Genomic DNA, 20,489 nt, shown 5'->3' with positions numbered 1-20,489 from the left:
TGTAGCACACTCAAGCTCCAGCAGATCTTTCCCACTGGAGTCAAGACTATGACCTTGAGAAAGAGACTGCATTGAAGACCAAGAACTGGCCCAGATCCTCACCAGGTACTGACTCCAAGCCACAAGAGACAAAAATATTATGAGTTCTTCCTAAACATATGGGCAAATATGGAGACTGGAAAAGGACTACTTGGGTATGTTGTGTAGAGCACATAAAACTGCAGATCTATTAGCTACAACTTGCTATTCCTCCCTACCCTAAAGATGGCTGCCAGACACAAATACACACACACCCACACACACACACACACACACACACACAAAATCATTCTGTACATCCTTCTATGCATCAGTTCTTTCTCTGGATGCCTTCAGCACTTCCTAAGCAATGGGTTGGGACCCAGAGGATTCTTTTAGGATCACAGATTTAAAGTAGGAAGAAACTTTTAAGGCTAATTAAGGCAACCCCCTCATTTTATAGATAAGGAAAGTGAAGCCTAGGACAGTTAAATGACTTGATCATAGTCACACAGGGAACAGGCAGCTAGATTGCTCAGTGGATAGACTGCCAAGACTGGAATCAGGAGGACCTAAGTTAAAATCTGGCCTTAGATACTCACTAGCAGTGTAACACTGGACATATCATTTAAACCTGTTTGCCTCAGTTTCCTCATCTGTCAAATGAGCTGGAGAAGGAAATAGCAAACCACTCTAGTATCTTTGCCAAGAAAACCCCAAATAGGGTCATGAAGAGTCAGACACAACTGAAAACCAACTGAACACATAAGAAGCAGGGCTGGGATTTCAACCAAAGGCCTGTAACTCAAAATCTACTATCTTTTCCACTATGTCATGAAGACTGCATGAGTAGGACTAGATGTCCACTGAGACTCCTGGCAATTCTGAAATTACAGGATTTTTTTTAAAAATCTTTTATTTTTAAAGGAAAAGTGAAGAGAATAGGGTGAGAACATATGCCTCCCCGCTATCAAATAATATATATAATTAATCATTTGTTTTTCTTAATGTGTGTGTGTGTGTGTGTGTGTGTGTTTGAGAAGAGCAGTTCCAGGTAAATCCATTTAGCTAGGCTCCAAAACTGGCTGTTTACAGATTGACATGCCTTGGTCTCTCTGCTGACTCTATGTATTGCTTTTTTTTGGCATCTTCTATCTTTTTACCAAACTTATATAGGAGAACTCTATGTATCCTATTCCCAAGACAAAAACAGATGGCTGTGCAGCAGGTAATGATTTAATTAAATAGCTCCTAAAGCCTGAACAAATTGTTCCAAAGAAAAGAAAAGCCTATTACTTATGCTTTCAAAAAAAGGAAGGGGGGAGAAATATCATCAATTTTGATTTCTTTCTTGTAAGGACACTGGGGATTCCAAGTTCTCTGCTTTCTGTGAAAGCTTTTTTTCTCTTTCCCCTCAAGACTCAGCTCAAAGACAATCTTCTACACAAAACCTGTTCTGATCTTCCCAGTTGCTTGGGTCCTCATGTTCTAAACTCCCTTGTTAGTCAGTCAACTAACATTTATCAAGCACCTACTATGTGCCAGATACTTGGAATCTATTCCGTATATATTTTAAGGCATAAATGTTGTCTCATCCATTAGAATGTAAACTCCTTGAGGTGGGAACTCTTATTTTGTCTGTGTTCTCAGTACCTAATGATATCTGACGCACATGTTCAAAGATCGTTTTTCCTCTTACCATCCAACTCCATCACAGAGTGAAGGTGAATTGACTTGTTAGTTTTGATATTTTATTTTTGCTACTTAAAAAAAAATCAACACCAAGAAAGAAATGAAAAGAAAAAAAATTGGCAAAATTGAATGGTAATGCCTTTAGTGAAAGAACACATGGGCTGTGATGATATTCAAATATGATTCAGTTAAGATTCCATTTTTTTTTATATTTGATTCATTTAATCTTGAAAATATTTATTAAGTACTTCCTGTGTTCCAGTTACAATGCTAAATGCTGAGAATACAAACAAAAAAGAAAACAGTATCTGTCCTCAAGGAGCTTACATTGCTTTTCTTTTTTTATTTTATTCTTAATGAAATCAAACAGGCATTTCCATAAGATAAAATAATAAATAAGATGACAACATAAAACTGCATATCTATTATCTACAACTTGCTATTCCTCTTAAATATATAATAAAGTTATCACATAAATTTCCTTTTTTTCTTCCTTCTCCCTACCCCAAAGATGGCTGCCAGACACAAATACACACACACACACACACGCACAAAATCATTCTGTACATACTTCTATTTATCAGTTTTTTCTCTGGATACAAATAGTATGTTCCTTCATGCATCCTTTATAGTTAATTTGCATATTTACAAATAGTCATTCAAAGTTGTCCTTAAAACAATATTGCCATTACTGTATAAAGCATTCTCTAGGTTCTGCTCATTTCGCTCTGGACTAACAACATATTTCATAGCAAGAGAAGTAGGTAAGCAAAGGACTGCTTCACTGTGGTTTTCGTATTCCAAATGTCTACATTTTTCCCAGTGAAGTACATCCATGGTCGATGATTGTGGAATGCAAGCGAATTCCCTTTGTATCCTGAGCACCCAGTCCCAAACCTTGTACATAGCAGGTTTCTGTGGTTGTTATTGTTTTGTTTTATTTCTTAATTAATGTTTATGGAATTGAATTGGTTGAAAGCAAGGTTTTGGTCTGTGCTAAAAATCAGAAAAATACACACCAAAAAAAAAATGATCTTCTGTCTCATTCGCAGATGCATTTGCGCACTCATTGCCAGGGAGTCTTTAGTATATTGTATGTCAAGCGGCTTGTGTATGTTAAATAGGCATGTAAATATGACCTATTGCTTTTAATTACTGCTACTATCATTATTTAAGCTATTGATAGAATTCAGACTTAGGAGAAAAGCATCTACTGTTAACAGCTCAGTTTATACATCAGGAAACCAAGGCCCGGAGATGGGCCGTTGCCTTGGATCTCTCTGGTAAGTAGCAGAACGGGTGTATAAACCTCAGATCTTCTTACTCTAACTGTCTTGCTCCATATCCTTCCTGATCCTGCCTCCCTGTGGTACATACCTATCTCTGATCTAATGATAACGCTATCATACTTAGGAAAAAAATCAGAAAATTAGACATCTTGTCAAACCTGAGATTGTCCACAACACACCTGACTAGCGATCACTCAGCCTTTGCTTGAAGATATCTGGTGAGGTAGAGGTCACTACTTATGAAGGGACAAGAATTTATTGACAACATAGTATGTCCTCAATACCAAGTTTTTGAAAAGAGACAAAACATAGCATAAGAAACTTTGCTATAATCAAGTTATCTCCCAGTTTAGTGGGGGAGAAGAAAATGAATACACAAAGAAAGAAATGTCAAACCATGTGTGTGGTACAGAATAAGACAAGAGGCCTTAGGGAAAGGGAGGAATCACCAACAGCTGGAGTATACAGTAAGGCCTTAAGGACCTAGGATGGGAGATTTAGTGGTATGAGGGATGGTAATATAGAAAAGGGAGATAACAGCATGAGACAAGGCCTGGAAGTAAAACTATGTGTGTATGTATTGGTAGGTGGGAGTGGAAGATAGAAAGTCGGGGCAACTTCCTAGGCCATATTGTCAAGGGCCTTGAAATCCAGGAAGAAGGAGGTTGGATTTGAGGAATAGGCAACAGTAGGTTTCTGAATAGGGAATGTCATGATAAGTACAAGACTTTAGGAAAATTAATATAACAGCAGAAAATAGGATTTATTGGGAATGGGAGAGATGAGAAATAGAAAGCCATGTAAGAGCCAAATATGGTAATAAGGATCAACCTTAAATAACCTACACACAGACACCCATGAATGTTGATCATTTTTCTATCAAACAACAAAACCTTTAAAGAAGAACATTCTTTTGAGTTTTATCACGGTTAATTACTTTGTATTTTTAACATGTCCTATGTGAATCCTTCATAGGAGGTCTACTCAACATCCTGGGGGGCTTTCTTCACCTTATGTGGATATCAAAGGTGCACATAAGCCATCTGTAATATATTTTTTACTCTTGACTTATAACTGGCCCAGTTCCTTTTCCTTCCCCCCAGCAGTCATGCATTTTGTGATAATATTCTTTATGGTACTTCTCTTATATAATCTTTCATTCGTAATGTGCTTTAGCCTGTTAACTAGATGGCAAAAGGGGAGGACACAATCAAAGATCATACAGTATGCACAGGCACAACTGGGTTGTGATTTGTATTACTGGTGGGACTATACAAGTCAATGAGATCACAGGTCCAAATTAACACAAACCCATTCTCACATCTTATTCTATTTTATTGACATTGTGAGTGGATAACCTTGGGCTCTCAAGGGCTGTACCCAGGCCCTGGTCATTCCCACTAAGCAATAAAAAGCTTTGAGTGTGAGTCTTATGATGGTATGCATACCTATTGACCAAGGACCAGCCCAGGTGAGAGGTGTTCATCACTAAATTGACCAAAGGATGCTTTTTTTTCCTTTTCCAACACCATAATCTCTTCACATAAGTCTTTAAAAGTGTTGGGATGAAATCTCTGTTCAATGAAGACTTGAATATATCACATGTGCCTTTAACTTGGTTTGATTTAAAGACAGTGATGGCAACAACAGTTACATTTACTCTCTTAATTTTATCCCCCCTTTTGTTGTAACTACAGTGATGGGAAGAGAAAGATAAATGTGATCACCCTTCTCTGAAGGTTGTGAAGCTGGTCAGATAGCCTTCTATGTCCCCTAACTATCCACAACATTCTTTGGAAAATACTGAAAAGAGAAGTGAGCAGTGATTAAAGGGAGATCTATTTACTTTCAGGAAACACAATTTAATTACATAGAGTTCATGCCTCTTAAAGTTGTTCTTTAATGCAATACCCCAGAGGTTCAGGACCCCGTTGTTAGCAACCAATATTCCCCAAGGGAAGAGATTATTCAGAGAAGGAAATAAAGTCTTGCACTTATTCATCAAAAGTATCTCTTAACAACTCACATCTATACAGTCCTTTATGCTTTACAATGTTCTTTCTTCACAACAACTCTCTTGTCTTATTCTGTACCACACACATGGTTTGACATTTCTTTCCTTGTGTATTCATTTTCTTCTCCCCCACTAAGCTGGGAGATACTTGATTATAGCAAAGTTTCTCATACTATGTTTTGTCTCTTTTCAAAAACTTGGTATTGAGGACATACTATGTTGTCAATAAATTCTTGTCACTTCAGGTGGAGGATACATTTTTATCCCCATTATATAGATTAGGAAATTGCAGTGAAGAAAAATTTAAAGGACTTCTTCACTGTCACCCATCTGCTAGGTGTCAGAATTGTGACATAAATTTAGGTCTTCTGTAGTCTTTCCAGTGAAGTATTAATAGTAAGGATATGAAAAAGAGAATAATATATAGGAAGTTTTGACAGTGAAATGAATATATGTATGCATATTTTATATGGTATATATATGCACATATACAAATCCTCACAAATATAATCTCATTCGACATTTATAACAACTCTATGAGGTAAATGTTATCATCCACACTTTACAGGTGAGGGAACTGAGGCCAAGAGAGGTTTAAGTAAATGCCAGAGTCACACCACAAAAAAGTGTCTGAGGAAGGATTCACTTAGCAATGCCAAGTTCAATGATCTCTCCACGACCTCATCTAGCTTCATTGTGCTAGACTGGGAATACAAACCCAACACTAAAAGCAGCCCCTTCATTCAGGATAATATTGTCCTGTAAATAAGGGTTTGGTACATGCCCACACATGCCTGCACAACCTAAGATGGCATCCTCCATGTTGAAGACTCTAAGAAATTGCTTTTGGAAGTCCAGAGGATTGGAATATGAGTGGACATTCAAGGCTGACTTAACGTGTGGTTGAGGAAAGGCTTTTTTTTTTCCTTGCATTGGCCATATGGCTAGAATTGTCCTGACTTATTTACTCAAACAAGAAGTAAGTGGAGAGGGCCTTAGGACCTCCTACTTTTCCCTCAAGGCCATAGGCCATTACTACCACACTAATAATATCTGAGGTACCTCCCACCCTTCACAAAAGAAAAAAAAATGAGAGATCTGGATGTTGAGCGTTTTTGATGGTGGTGATGGTTTTCTTTTATTCCTCCAATTCTAAATATAGGGATGGAGTACTTGATCCCAGGGATGGAAGGAGGAGCCATGGAAATCCAAGAATCCAGGAGGGATGTTGAAGCTGACTTAGAAGCAGCACCCTCAAGGCAAAGAGTAGCTGGATTTCTGTGAAGCAGAAGCTAGTGGTGCTGGATTTCGGACTTCATCTTGGTGGGACCAGAGTTGTAGGAGGTGGGCAGAACAGTCAGCCTAATCCATCTCTGCCCCCCAATCTCCAAGAAATAGGTGCTGTAGGAGGGATTATGCCTCCAAGGTATCGGGGATAACTTTTGTACAACTGCTCCTGATGTAGCTTTGAGGTAAATAGACCTTTGCAAAAAGTAATCTGATATTAAATGGTTAAATCAAACTGCAGTGCTAATGACTGGGCCATTAAAAAATAAATCAAGGACACACAACTGAATGTGGGCTTAAGCTGGTGACTGAAGAGACTGTGTGTCAGGCCTGGAGTCAGAAAGTTTGAATTCAAATCCAGCTCCAGATACTTAACTTTGTGACCTTGGGCAGGTCACTTAACCTCTTTGACTCAGTTTTCTCATCTGCAAAATGGGAATAAATAATCACACCTACCTCTCAGGGTTTTCATGAGGATCAAATGAGATCATAATTATAAAGTACTTAGCACAGTGTTTGGAACATAAGTGCAATATACATTTTTTGTTGCTGCTGCTCAGTCATTTCAGTTCTGACTATGACCCCATTTGTGGTTTTCTTGCCAAAGATACTGCCATTTCCTTCTCCAGCTCATTTTACAGATGAGGAAACTGAGGCAAACAAGATTAAGTGTCTTACCCAGGGTCACCCAGCTAATAAGTGCCTGAGAGAAAATCTGAACTCAGGTCCTCCTGACTCCAGTCCTGGCACTCTATCCACTGCACCATCTAGCTGCCCTATATAAATGTTAATGAAATAATAAAAATAATTGTTACTTTTACTGTTGCTATTATTATTGAGGTTGTCACTATTATTACTATCCTGTGAAATCCTGGTCACGTCTACGAGATTAGAACAAGATGGATGTTTATGTTTGTCTTAAAACTTATTGCTTGGGAAAAAAATCACTGAATGTCAAGGTTCATGTGATTAAAGGTTATTTATGTTAGGATATGCTTACCATGCCAAGGGCATTGCCTGAATTCACAGAGAAAACATAGTTGCAAGGAGGTTTAGAAACCACCTGGTCCAACCTGTATACAACCATGAATTTCCCCTGTAGCATACCAGACAACGTGCCCCCAGACTCTGTGGTAAAGGTGATGTTGCACACTCCCTTCCAAAACAGACACACTGACCTTCACCAGCTTCTTATGAAACTCTCAAGAAATGCCCAGAATGTTCAAGAACTGGAGGAAACATTATAAGCAAATGTAGTTCTATCTCCAGCATTATTCTGCTTCTCATGTTAGCAGCACATCTTTAGAATGTTCTCTTTGACTCCCACAATCTGTTAGAATAAGGTAGAATTAGGTTTTCTAATGGTTACAGAAGCATAAAAATGAAGAGAAATGGATATCGGGCAGCTAGGGATGTTTTGCTGTATTCCATCCTTGACAATGACCTGCTGTCAGTTTCCTGCTTAACTTTGTTTTTCTTTTCAGACAACAGAGCATCAAAAAGAACCATCAAGAAAGGTCACTTTGATCTGGAAACATCAATATTCCCAAAGCTTTCCCAAACTGGTTTACACATTTGTTGCCTGCAATGTTAATACACTATGACAGAGAAAGTTCTTTGTATTTTTTTAAAGGAGAAATTTAAAACACTTCACATGATTTGCACCAAACTTATCCAACAAGTCAGATCTTAATAAATTCCATTTAATGCTATTGTACATCTGCCATTTGAAAATGCTTTTTCCCCCTGAACACAGCTTAATGAACCTTTAATTTATCTTTCATTCAGTCTCCATCGAGAGTTATTAAAAGACAAAGTCTTAAGTCAATGCACTTAATTACAATCATCATATGTTATTATGTACTGTTATACAACACCATATGCCAATTATCATGGGACTTTAATAGATACTGGAAAAGGACACATCTGTACATATACATCCCTGGTATTATATACCTATATTTGTGTGCTATCCTAGAGAATTTGTACACGTGTATACACAAGTTGTCACGATTAATCATTTTGTTGATTTCAAACTACATTTGTTTAATGTATTGGCTTTCAATGACTTTTCTTTTAGTACAGCTGAATTTTCAAAGATATTGACTTTGTTCCTTTTTGATACCCCAAAATGAACAGAAATTCTTCCCACTCTTCAAAGAGATCAATAGTAACTCAAAATTAATCTACCCATCCACTTTGGGGAAAAATAGCTATATAAAATACATATTGTCTAGATTAAAGATTTTCAAACTTTTTGGTCTCATGGCCCTATTCTATTGTTGAGGGCCTCCCAAAGAGCTTTTGTGTATGTGGGTTGTATCAACATTGACTATATTAGAAATTAAAACATCTTAGTATTATTACAAACATATTTTGATATCATGGAGTCCCTGGAAAGGATCTCAGAAATCCCCAGGCTACACTTTGAGAACCACTGCTCTAGATTATAAAATGATCACAAATGTTGAGTTAACAGGAGCTTCCAGTGATAACAACGAGGCACTTTCAAGGGGAACATGCAAATTTCCACATGGTTACAGTTTTTCTGGCTAATACTAAGGGCAAGGAGGAGGGTGGTCTGGTTTTTCCCCTTCTCCTCTTTCCCTGCAAACACAGGGATTGTGTTGGTTTCCTCCCTAACCATATTCCTCCTCCTTCCCATGAAAAACATTATATATAATAACAGGATTTAGATTAAGAAAAAAAATAATATGGAAACTACTTTTCCATTGCTCCCCCCACCCCTCATCTGATTGAATAGCAATGAAATTATGAGCCTTTCCTATCTCAAGACCAATAGCCAAAATCTCATTCCAATGCTCCCTTTCCTACATATGAGAGAAAATTCATTGACCTAAAGACTAGAAAGACTGAAGCCTCATAAAAGTCAGTCTCAATCTAGTCACTGGTTGGCTCTAATGCTTCTAATGTTTAGGCAACTAAATAGCACAGTGGATAGAGCACTGGACCTGAAGTCAGGCCTGGAGTCTTCTTCCTGAGTTTAAGTCTGGTCTAAGTCACTTATTAGCTGTGTGATCCTGGGCAAGTCACTTAACCCTGTCTGCCTCAGGTTCCTTATCTGTAAAATGAGATGAAAAAGGAAAGGACAAACCACTCCAGTATCTTTGCCAAGAAAACCCCAAATGGGGTCAGGAAAAGTTGGGCCCAATCCCAATACTGATCAGCAGAGAAGCTCCATTTTTTGAGTCTGGGCTTATTTGCTCTTCCTTAGGCAGCCTGGTGACCCTCTGCTCTTGGGGACTCATCATTTTGGGGCCAGATGCCCAATCAATTTTAGCCCTACCGCAGTTCACATTTCCCCAATTCAAGCGATCTGCCATCCTTAACCTACCCAGTAGCAAGAACTACAGATGTGTACGACCGCTCCCAGCATATCCTCTATTCTCAAAGAGCACATTCAACCAAACTTCACAGCAGCAGGCATTTTGTCTGATATCCATGGCTACATAGAATTGGCATAATGACTTGTTATAACACCAATTGATGCAATCTCTTCTTATTCTTTTAAACTTCTTGTACTGGGGGAACTCATTCCCCATTCCCCTTATGTCCTTTATCTAATTGATATCACTATGTTAAACGACCCTACACAGTCTTCTGCAGAATATGGTTCCCATAAAAGAATACAGCATCCATGCCCCACTCCAATCAAGAGTTTCCCTTTTTATACTAAGAAATGGGAAGACTTCTGATCTACTACTTATCTTCCATACTGAACAGATATAAGAGTTTCAAGTGATGCCAATTTAGCAAAACACATACAAAGCAAAGTTAAACACACACACACACACACACACACACACAAAGGGAGATCATTCTCTCAGAAATAATAACGATGTATTCTGACATAAGACTTCATAGGCAAATGGTCTTAAAAAGCAAATGACAACAATATTATCCTTGCAAGGAAGAGAAGCTGCAACCTATACCAACACATTTTAAAAACATCACTAAACCACCTCCCAATCCTGCCTCATTCTCAACTCAGACAGAGATAAAAATGAAATAATTGAAAGTAAAATGAGTCTGTCTCAGAGATTAAATTATTCAGTGGCAGTAAGTAAGCTGCTCTGGAAAGCACATTAACTTATTCAGGCCACAAGCACTTTACAATGTGCCTGTACCCAATGGTACCCCAGTGGCCACTATGATTTCAGTGGCCCCCAACAGCTACCACAGAAATATTTAAACACTTGGAAAAGGTAGGACTCTTCTTAAAAACCCGTATTTTTTTTAAAGATGCCTCTATGACAATCTGACAATACCTTTTCCTCAAGACACCATATCAGCATCTCACTTAAACACAGAGAAGAGTCCCCTATTTCTTTGAAGGGGCTAGTTCTAAAGTCCACATGTGAATGTAAACCCCTCAGTTTGTTCATTATTCTGAGTTGGCTGTATGTGGGAAAAGCTGTCTGCTTCATTGCATCAGTAAACTAGAGAAACCCGAGAGAATTAGGAAGCCAAAACAGGTCAAGGCTCTTTCGATATAGGTCCAGTGGTTCCCAAATGGATTTTTAATGATTCCTTTGCCATCTGGGACAGCCTCATTATATGCTGGAGAGGTGACCCGAAAAAAGGTTTTAAATTTCTTGTTTCACCTCATCTCTATGATGGTCCAATAATTTTATGTTTGACTTCAAAGAATTATACAGTTCATTCATATGTTTGAGAAGAACCGAGTGTGAAATTAATGAATTAATTTTAAACAACACTTGAACAGTTTACGGGTTAGAATAAGAAGGAAATGAGAAGCACATAACATTGGGAGAAATTTTTTTCCCTTTCCTTCGAATGATTAAAACATCACTCACATGGTACTTTAAGGATGTATTTCTCCAACATGAATGTTCAGGATAATTTCTTGATGAGTGAATTCTATGACCCTGTTTAATACTTTTTTAAAAAAAAATTTCAGTCAAAAACTAAAAATCCACTAAAGACATTGGGACTTTTTGAATAGAATCTCCACAACTGGAAATTTTGTTTGATCCCCAATGAACAAGAATGGATTTAGGCTTATTTATAACTATGATAAAACTAGTTTCTCTAACTCTTCAAATCACAGCCCAAGGGCTACTTCCTATAGGAAAACTTTCTTGATATACCTAATTTCTAGTACCCTCCCCTAGAAAATTTATTGGTATTTATTCTCTTGTTAATTTTCTTATTATAGTTTTCAGAATGATTGAACATACTTATCTCACTGAATCTTCACCACATCTTGAATGTAGGTAGGAAAGGTATTAGGTATTTTACACATGATGAATCTGTCAATAACTTTCTACAACCTCCAATGTTGGCTTTTATCCCTTCTACTACTCCTGAAAAAAAAAAGCAATCAGATGCATTTTTGCAACTTTCCCTTACAAAAATCTCTCGTATCTGACCCCTTTTCTCCACTCATACACCTACCACCTTAGTTCAGGTCCTTATCACCTCTTGCCCAAATTATCACAACAGTCTCTTAACAGCTCTTATTGGATTAAATCTGTCACCATTTCAGCCCATTCTACACAGTGCTACCAGGTAATTTCCTTTCCTTAAGCATGTAACTCATCTACTCAACCAACTCCAATGGCTTCCCATTGCCTCTGGGATAAAAAAAAAATATAAACTTCCAAGTTTAGTTTTTAAGGCCCTACACAAGCTAGCTTGAACTTATCCATACAGCTCCTTCTGCTGTCTACAATCCAACTCGACTATCCATCTCAGTGCCTCACAACATCCTATCTCCTTTCTCCATGTCTAGTAGCCTGGAATGCATTCCCTCTTCATAGAATCCCTTTTTCATATAAGACATGGTTCAAGCACCATCTTCTGCATGAAGTCCTTCTCCACCCCTTCAATTACTAGAATGTTTTTCTCCTAAATTAGTTGGTATATCACTACATTGATGTATTTAAACTTTTTAACTACATTTATGCTTTATCTATTTTTTATGTATTTGTCTCTGCCAAAAAAAGTTAGCTTCTTACAAGTAGGGACTATTTCATTCTTTGTATTCATATTCTAAGCATGTACCATAGTACCTGGCACATAGTAGGATTGATTTCACAGGATTTCCAGGTTGGAAGGGACCTCAGCAAAAGTTCCAGAGCATGCTCTTCTAGCCACTAGCCTTGAGAGGAAAGGCTCTTTTTTACATTTTTATATATCTCCAGAGCTTAGCACACTGCATAGCACTTAGTAGGAGCTTAATAAATGTTTATTGACTACTCAAAGACCTCCAGTGCCTAACAGGCATTTCATTCTACTTCTGGATCATGTAAGAAAATGTTTGCTTATATCATTACAATCTAACTCTGTTCAAATTCCCTTCTTCCAGATTCATTCCTGTGCCCTGTTTACACAAGTTCTGCAGCTTGGCCTGCCCAGAAGAGTACAAATCATCAATCACAGGTGCTTTACTGGCATGGGGTGCTCCTGCATTCCAATGTGCCTTTGCTTCTTATTCTAATTTCATTCTGTCTCCCACACCATGTTCAGCCTGAGGCCTACAGAACTCAGCTTCCCATGGAAAAGAAACAGCATTTCTGCTTCTCTCCTGCCATGCTTCCTGAAGTTAGCATACTTTCCTTATTTAGGATTTTAAAGATGTTTACCTCTCATAACAAAAAGAGTTTTAAAAGAAAAAAAAATAAAAGTTTACTATTCTCGTCCAGTAGAATGTAAGCTCCATGAAGGCAAGGACCAATTCTTTTTTGTCTTTGTATTGCCAATGCCTAGACACCTAATTCACTACGTTGCATTGCAAGTTATCCCTAGTCTATTAGCCTGGGAGCTCCTGGAGGTCAGGACCCATGCTTTTGCCTTTCTTTGTAACCCTAGTGGATGCTTTTTGTCTAACAAGTTTTGCAGTGTACTAAGGGTTCGGTCAATATTTTTTTTTACCTCCTTCCTTCCCCATTCTGTACCTAGAGTGATTCACTCCCAATCCCATCCTGGTATAATGCTACTCCAAGCTCAAGGTACAGTCAGCTAAGCATAGAAACTAGGTTACTCAACAATCTAGACCCTGCATTATAAGTATGAAGTTCATTTATAGAAGTCACTGTTTACCTCCTCCTGGCACCACCCATCCAAAGATTTTCTACCCCATTCCCCACAATCCCACTGAGGATCATCATCCTTGAAACTGATGTCTCTATGTTGCTTTCTTCCAGAATCATGAGCAGATGGCATTGTTCTTATCATTTGATGTCAACATCCCTAGTTAGATTCCTCATTACAACCTCCTCTCCCTCGCTCATTATTTTTTGACACTGGATCTCCCTATCCTGCCCAGGATGGAAGTACAGCTGACACTTGCAATTCTAATCCCACTACTGCCTGGGATGGGAATTAAGACATTTATTTCCAAGCTGGGTGTTTTCCCCTCTTTATTTCCCCTCCCCAACCTTGTGTACCCCACCACTCTTAAGAGCTTTCAGCTTTTGGTGCTAGACTTAATGTGTGAATCCAATCAGCTTTAGTTCTAATGTAGCTCACAACTCTCTAACTCAAATGATCCCCCAGCCAGGGATTACAATCATGTGCCATCACACATAATCATCACATTCTTTTTTTCCAAATGCCTGTGGCTTCCTGCTCATTGGCAGAGTGAGCTGATACATGTCCTGAAGCCAATTCATCATCATCACACCCATAATGCAATAATAATAATAATAATAATATTAAATAATACCTGACATATATTTTCTATTAAGGTCTCTAAAATGATTCTCATACATTATATCATTCAATCTTCAAATCTGTGACTTAGATACTACAAGGTCATTATCTCCAATTTAGAGATGAGGAAAATGAGGCTAAGAGGAGTTAAATGATTTTTGTCCACAGTCACTTAACTGGTAAGTGTCAAAAGCAGAATCAGAACCTAAGTCTTTCTCAATTTTGAGTACAGCACATTTTATGTCAATAAACAGCTCTGTCCACTTTCTCTCAGTTGACTGATTTTTCAGTTGCCCTTCCTTATCCACTCTTCCTGCCCCATATCCAGCCCATTCCCCAAACTGTTTCTTACAAATCTACCCATTCCTTGTTTACAAGAAAAGGAAATGTTACAAATGTTAGTAGTACATGCTTCTCAGCAACAGGAAGTATAGAACATGGCATCATAGGGAATGGAACATGGAATTTCATGAAAATTGGAGCACAGACGTCATACTGTAAATTGAAAACAGATACCTTGGTGGAAAAGTCCCTATGGAATGCTCTACTTCTCCCCTGGATTTCTCATTCTAACAGCAGTTCCATTTGAAATTAAGTATAAGCCTATGAGGTTTGGGTTTCATGCATTAATTAGCCTGGTGCTGGGTTAGCATGCAAAGAAACAAAAAAAATCACAGAAAAATCCTATGGCAAGCTACACTCTCTACAGCTGCCATTGGCCATCTTAGAATCCTCAAAGTTCCTATAGAGACACATAGAATTACAGGTACTCACTGGGAGAGGACACTGGAATCACACAGAAATTCCCACAATGAACAGAAAACACTCACTAGTAGGAGGCTAAAAGTAGATTGTATACCAGCACAGTAGAGCTTAGTTTCATGGACTAGACCATTCCACAAAGCTCTCCATCACCAAACACTGAAAGTTACTATGGGAAAGGAATTCGCCCAACAGGGTGGGAAAAAAGTTTGGGGCCCCTTGCTGGTTCTTTATAGATGGAAGTGGGGGAGGGAGGAGGGAGAGAAAGGCCAAGGGTAAAGGCTTAGGTGGAGGTTTAATTGAACACAGCTGTGGTTGTTTACAATCTATGATCACTAGCAGCTTTCAGCACCTGGACAGAGGCTCCCTGTCACAAAGAACACCTGGTGGTCCTCAACCCCAAGTGTTAAAAGATTCTACCAACCTCCTCATTTTTGCACAATTGGGTAAGTTACACCAGAGGAGGTCCTACATTCAGCCACAGCTGTTTCCATGGATCTGCACCTCAAGCCCTTGATGAAGACCTTGGCAATGACGGCATCTTCCAATTGGCTTGTCTTTTGAATCAACCTTAATGAAGGTTAGCCCTTGATCAATTAGATGAACCTAATGGCATTTTTTTCCTAAGAAAACACAACTTTAAGCGATACTGCAACCCAGCAAGTGGTTAGGAACAATGTCATAAATCAGGAATATATATATTCTGTAGATGGTTAAAGTATGATGTTGTGTACAATAGCGTAGAGGGCCTTGTTGGTCCAAATCAAAACCACTATCGTTTTTTTTTTCTCATTGCTTTCTTCACATTTTGATGTGTGGAAACGCCAATGAAATCAGCCAAAATATGGATTACCTGCCTTGCTTTTGGCAAAGAGTGGGTAACAGATGCCTGGATAATATAACTCTTCCATAACTACTTCATTATGCCCTTATAACCATCTTGTAACCTCTTTTCTGAACTTCATTATTATTTCTTCCTTCTGCTCAGGTGGTCTATAGAACATGCTAATGAAAATATCACTTTGGGGTAGCTAGATGGCACAGTGAGTAGAGCACCGGCCCTGGAGTCAGGAGGACCTGAGTTCAAATCCGGCCTGAAACAGCTGACACATTTACTAGCTGTGTGACCTTGGACAAGTCACTTAACCCCAACTGCCCTGCATTTCCCCCTCAAAAAAAAAGAAAGAAAATATTACTTTGGGGAGATTACTTCAGTTCTTCCCATTTCGTCTCCTCTTCCTTACTCTTTGCTCTGAGGCTTCCCCTGCACTCTTGGAAGCTAGAGGGCACAGAAAGTGAAGCTCTAGCTTTCTCTTATACTGGATCCCAGATCCTGGACAGCTGCAGGACTGATGTGGCACTGCATATGGTCTATGAGTCTCTTGGGGGGATTAAAAGAACATGTTCCACCTTGCAACCAGGCAAAGAAGAATAGATGATACTCCTTTTTGTTTAAATACTACTGGCCATGTTGGTTTTGAAAGTTTAGCAGATCAGTTAGTCAACAGGACTATTCAGTAAGGGTTTTCCTTCAACATTCTTTGTGTGGAGGAAAATGGAATTAGAAAATCAACTCTGATTGACACATTGTCTAACACAAATTTTAATGATCTTGACTTGTCACACTTTCAACCAAATGTAAGACTTAAAGCACAGACATATGAACTCCAAGAAAGCAGCATTCAGTTGAAACTGACCATTGTCAACACAACGGGATTTAGTGACCAGATAAACAAAAGAGAGGTATCAACCTATAGTTGATTATGATGCTCAATTTGAGGTCTATCTCCAAGAAGAATTGAAGATGAGAAGGTCTAACTATTATGATTCTCACATCCATGCTCACCTTTACTTCATTTTACCTACAAGACATTCCTTTAAGACTCTTGATTTGTTAACCATGAAGAGCCTTCATAGTAAGATAAATATCATCCCTACGATTGCCAAAGCAGATACAATTTCTAAAACTGAATTACAGAAGTTTATGATTAAACTGATGAGTGAACTGGTCAGTAACGGAGTCCAGATAGACCAGTTTCCAACAGATGATGAAACTATTTCTCATATTAACTCCTCAATGAATGTACATTTGCCATTTGCTGTTGTGCACAGTGTGGAAGAGGTCAAACTTAGAAATAAGATGGTGAAACCTCATCAGAACCCAAGGGGCATTGTTCAAGTCGAAAATGAAAATCACCGTGACTTTGTAAAGTTCTGTGAAATGCTTATTTGCACAAATATGGAAGACCTGAAAGAACAAACCCATACTCAACATTATGAACTTTATGGGCAATACAAACTGGAGGAAATAGGTTTTAAAGATGTAAGCCCAGAGAACAAACCAGCCAGACTTCGGGAGGCCTATGAAATCAAAAGGCATGAATTTTATGGTGAATGTCAAAGGAAAGAAGGCGAGATGAAATGGATTTGTGCAGCGAGTGAAGGAGAAAGAAGGGATCTTGAAAGAAGCTGAAAGAGAGAGAGAGCCGCAAGCCAAATTGGAACATCTTAAAAGACTTCAACAGGAAGAAAGAATGAAACTTGAAGAAAAGGGGTGTTTGGAAAAAGAAATACGCTCTTTTGCTAAAAAAGAAAGCTGCATCTGAGCTACTCGAAAACCAGCCTTTAAATGCATCTAGTACAAGGGTGATAAAAAAAAAAATTATAAGAACTCCAGCTTTATCTAACACAGAAGTTCCAGATTTATGTACCAAAAGACAGTTCTGCAAACAAACATTATGTTTGAAAGTAGGCTTTGCTCTTCTCTTTTTATTATACAATGCTTCTTTTGTTGTTGCTGTTGTTTTTTCTGCTGTAACTTTTTACTAAGGACGTGTATTAAATGACCATAGCAACTAGAAGTTATGTAAAGATATTTTGAAATAGAAGGCTGATACATGTCATAAGTTACTGATAATACAAGTCTTTATTGCTGCTCCTTTGAAATGCACTTAAGCTGTCTCTTTGTATTGCCAAGTTATTGACCCTTTACAAATGCACTGGACCAAAGATAAGACTCAATGCCATTAAAATACAGCACTCAGTCACAGCACAAAGGCTGTATTGCATTTATATTCACATGAGTATGTACAAGAATTATTCTTTAAAAAAAACTAATCAGTTTGATTATTTTAACATACTAAGCACCATTTAATTTTTAGAGCTCTAAAGGAATACCTGAGACTGTTTAACCACTTAGTACTTATAGATGATTGGTGAGGACTTTTTTTAGCTGCATTATCCAATTATGGAATATGATTGTAAGCTTTTCTATCTTGACTTGCCATACTGATGAATGAGTACATGAGCAAAAATGCCCAAGTTTGGCAACCTCTTTTCTAGTAATTGCTGTCCTGTGTATTTTTATATTTGCTTGTATTTCACTGATTTATACCACCTAATTATTTGAGTACTTTAAAACTCTGTCTGGCATGTTAGGGAGAAAAAAAAGCGGTAACTGTAGAAGTAGAAGTTAATGCTTAGATAATAATCACAAACATCTTACTATTAAAGATGTATAAAAATTTGAGGTATCTCTGTCCTCTCCACCTACATTGAATGTTTGAATTCGAAGTGCCTCAGTATCATGACTAAGAAAAACGACATTATCTCTAACCATTAGTTAACAGTAATAGTTTTTGGTTAATATTATTCTTTTCATATTTTAAAATGTTTTAATAAAAGTGTTTGCCTTTCTTGATTTTCATATGTCATATATTTCATATATTTCATATAATTATTGTATGCTCTATCAATGTAAGTTATTATAATTTCTTAAGTTTCTTAAGATGGTATAAAATTCTTTTTTAAAAAAATAAAATCCGAGGCAGCTAGGTGGCACCAGCCCCAGAGTCAGGAGGACCTGAGTTCAAATCCAACTTCAGACACTTGACACACTAGCTGTGTGATCTCGGGTAAGTCACTTAACCCAAATTGCCCTTCTCTGCCTCCAAAAAAAAATCATCATATGTAAAAAAAAATCCTCCTTTGACAAATAAAGAAGATATAAGGTATTTCCAGTCTCATTCTCTTGCAAGAAAATAACTGTAACAAGAGGATCAGCAAAAAGTGTTTTCATTGAGAAAGGCTTGGAAAACCCCCATCATTTCAAGGTTAAAAAAAGTTTTGGGTCAATCATATAAGTTTCTTAGACTAGCCAAAATGGAGAGGCCAATATGGGCCAGTCCAAATGCCTGGTTAAGAGAAGACTCGTAAGCTCAAATGGTGAATTTGGCAGTTTTGTTGCTGTAGAGAAAAGGCTCGCTTGTATTTTCCTGCCCTACATAATAAAAATGTATTTTTTTTTACATTACCAGAATGCCATTACAATATTTTAGCCAAACCCCAAAAGCAATAAGGTAAAACTCCTCTCTAATTCTTACCATCACAATTATTTTATTCATGAGACACTCATACAGCTCCTCACATCTTCTGTTCTACCATTCTTTGCCTTTCTCTAGGACTTCCATTGGCTGCACAGGCTTCATACCACTAGGCAGTTTCTACAAGAGGTTAAAATGAGCAGCACTTTTTTTTTCTTTCACATTTTACACAGTTCATCACTACAAATATATTTCATTTCTTTCCCTTTTTTGATGTCTAATCTTGAGAAGAGCCTTGTTCTAGGATTTGGGGGTTTCATCTCTGTTTAGGAACCCTCAGTATGGAAATCCCCTCTTCTGATGCAGACCATCAATTCACTTGTAACCTCAGACACTAGGAAGTCACCTGGAGCACTGAAAGGTTGAGACCTAACCACAGTCAGACAGGTAGCTGGTTTCAATGGCAAGGCAAGTTTTATTTCCAGGCCTTCTTGACAATGAGGGCAGCCCTATTTCTACTGAACCATACTGCATACTCAGTAGTTATTATAAATCCTAACAAAATATTATAGAAGCAACCTGCTTTATCATCCCAGCTCCAGCCCATCTTATTTTTTGCAAATAAAATAGCAATAATAATAATGGGAACAAATCCAAATTTTCACATTGTCCCTTGATCTTAATTCACCGAGAAGCATTAATATAGTTTAATAGAGACTATGTTGGACCTGTACTCAGGAAGGCCTGAATTCAAATCCCACCTCAGATGCTTACTAGCTGAGGGGTCCTGGGCAAGTCATTTAATCCTTGTAAGCCTCACCTTCTTCTTCTGTAAAGTTAAAATAATAATGGTACCTATCTCCCAGGATAGTTTTGAGGATCCAGTTATATTCTGGATGTAAATCATTGTGCAAAACTTAAAATGTCTTATCAATGTAAGCTATTATTATTTCTTTTTAAGCTATTATCATTTCTTAATTTTCTTAAAATGGCATAAAACACCTTAAAAAACAAAAGTCTCGTTTGACAAATAAAGATGATAAAAGGCATTGCCAACCCCATTTTCTTACAAGAAAACAGCTGTAATGAGAGGATCAGCAAAAATTTAAAAAAAAAACAATTTAAATGTAATTTTAATTTAAATTTAACAATTTAAATTTTTAAAAACCCTACAGTTTAAAGATGAAGAAGTTTTGGGTCAATTATGTAACTTTCTTAGACTAGTGAAAGTGAGGGAAGCCAATATAGGCCAGTCCAAATGGCTGGTTAAGAGAAGACTCAAAAGATCAAATGATGAATTCAGCAGCTTTCTTGCTGGAGAGAAATGAATCACTTGTATTTTCTTGCCCTAAATAATAAAAATGCATTTATAGTTTCTTGATAGTAGTAATCCCTAGCTACTACTTT

The 20,489-nt window shown here is 37.7% G+C and overlaps 1 protein-coding gene and 1 pseudogene across 1 annotated transcript in view; one reads left to right on the top strand and one right to left on the bottom strand.

The window, feature by feature from the left end:
* The window catches only part of NAALADL2 (N-acetylated alpha-linked acidic dipeptidase like 2), a 1,044,682-nt gene that overhangs the window by 773,821 nt on the left and 250,372 nt on the right, over positions 1-20,489 (bottom strand). The window lies entirely within an intron of this gene.
* Positions 16,162-20,489, top strand: part of LOC118845953 — a 210,999-nt pseudogene continuing 206,671 nt past the window's right edge.

The sequence above is a fragment of the Trichosurus vulpecula genome, chromosome 4 (genome assembly GCF_011100635.1).
Source record: "Trichosurus vulpecula isolate mTriVul1 chromosome 4, mTriVul1.pri, whole genome shotgun sequence".
NCBI classification, from domain to species: Eukaryota; Metazoa; Chordata; class Mammalia; order Diprotodontia; family Phalangeridae; genus Trichosurus; species Trichosurus vulpecula.
The sequence above is the reverse complement of the archived record's forward strand: the minus strand, read 5'-3'. Positions and strand labels throughout refer to the sequence as shown.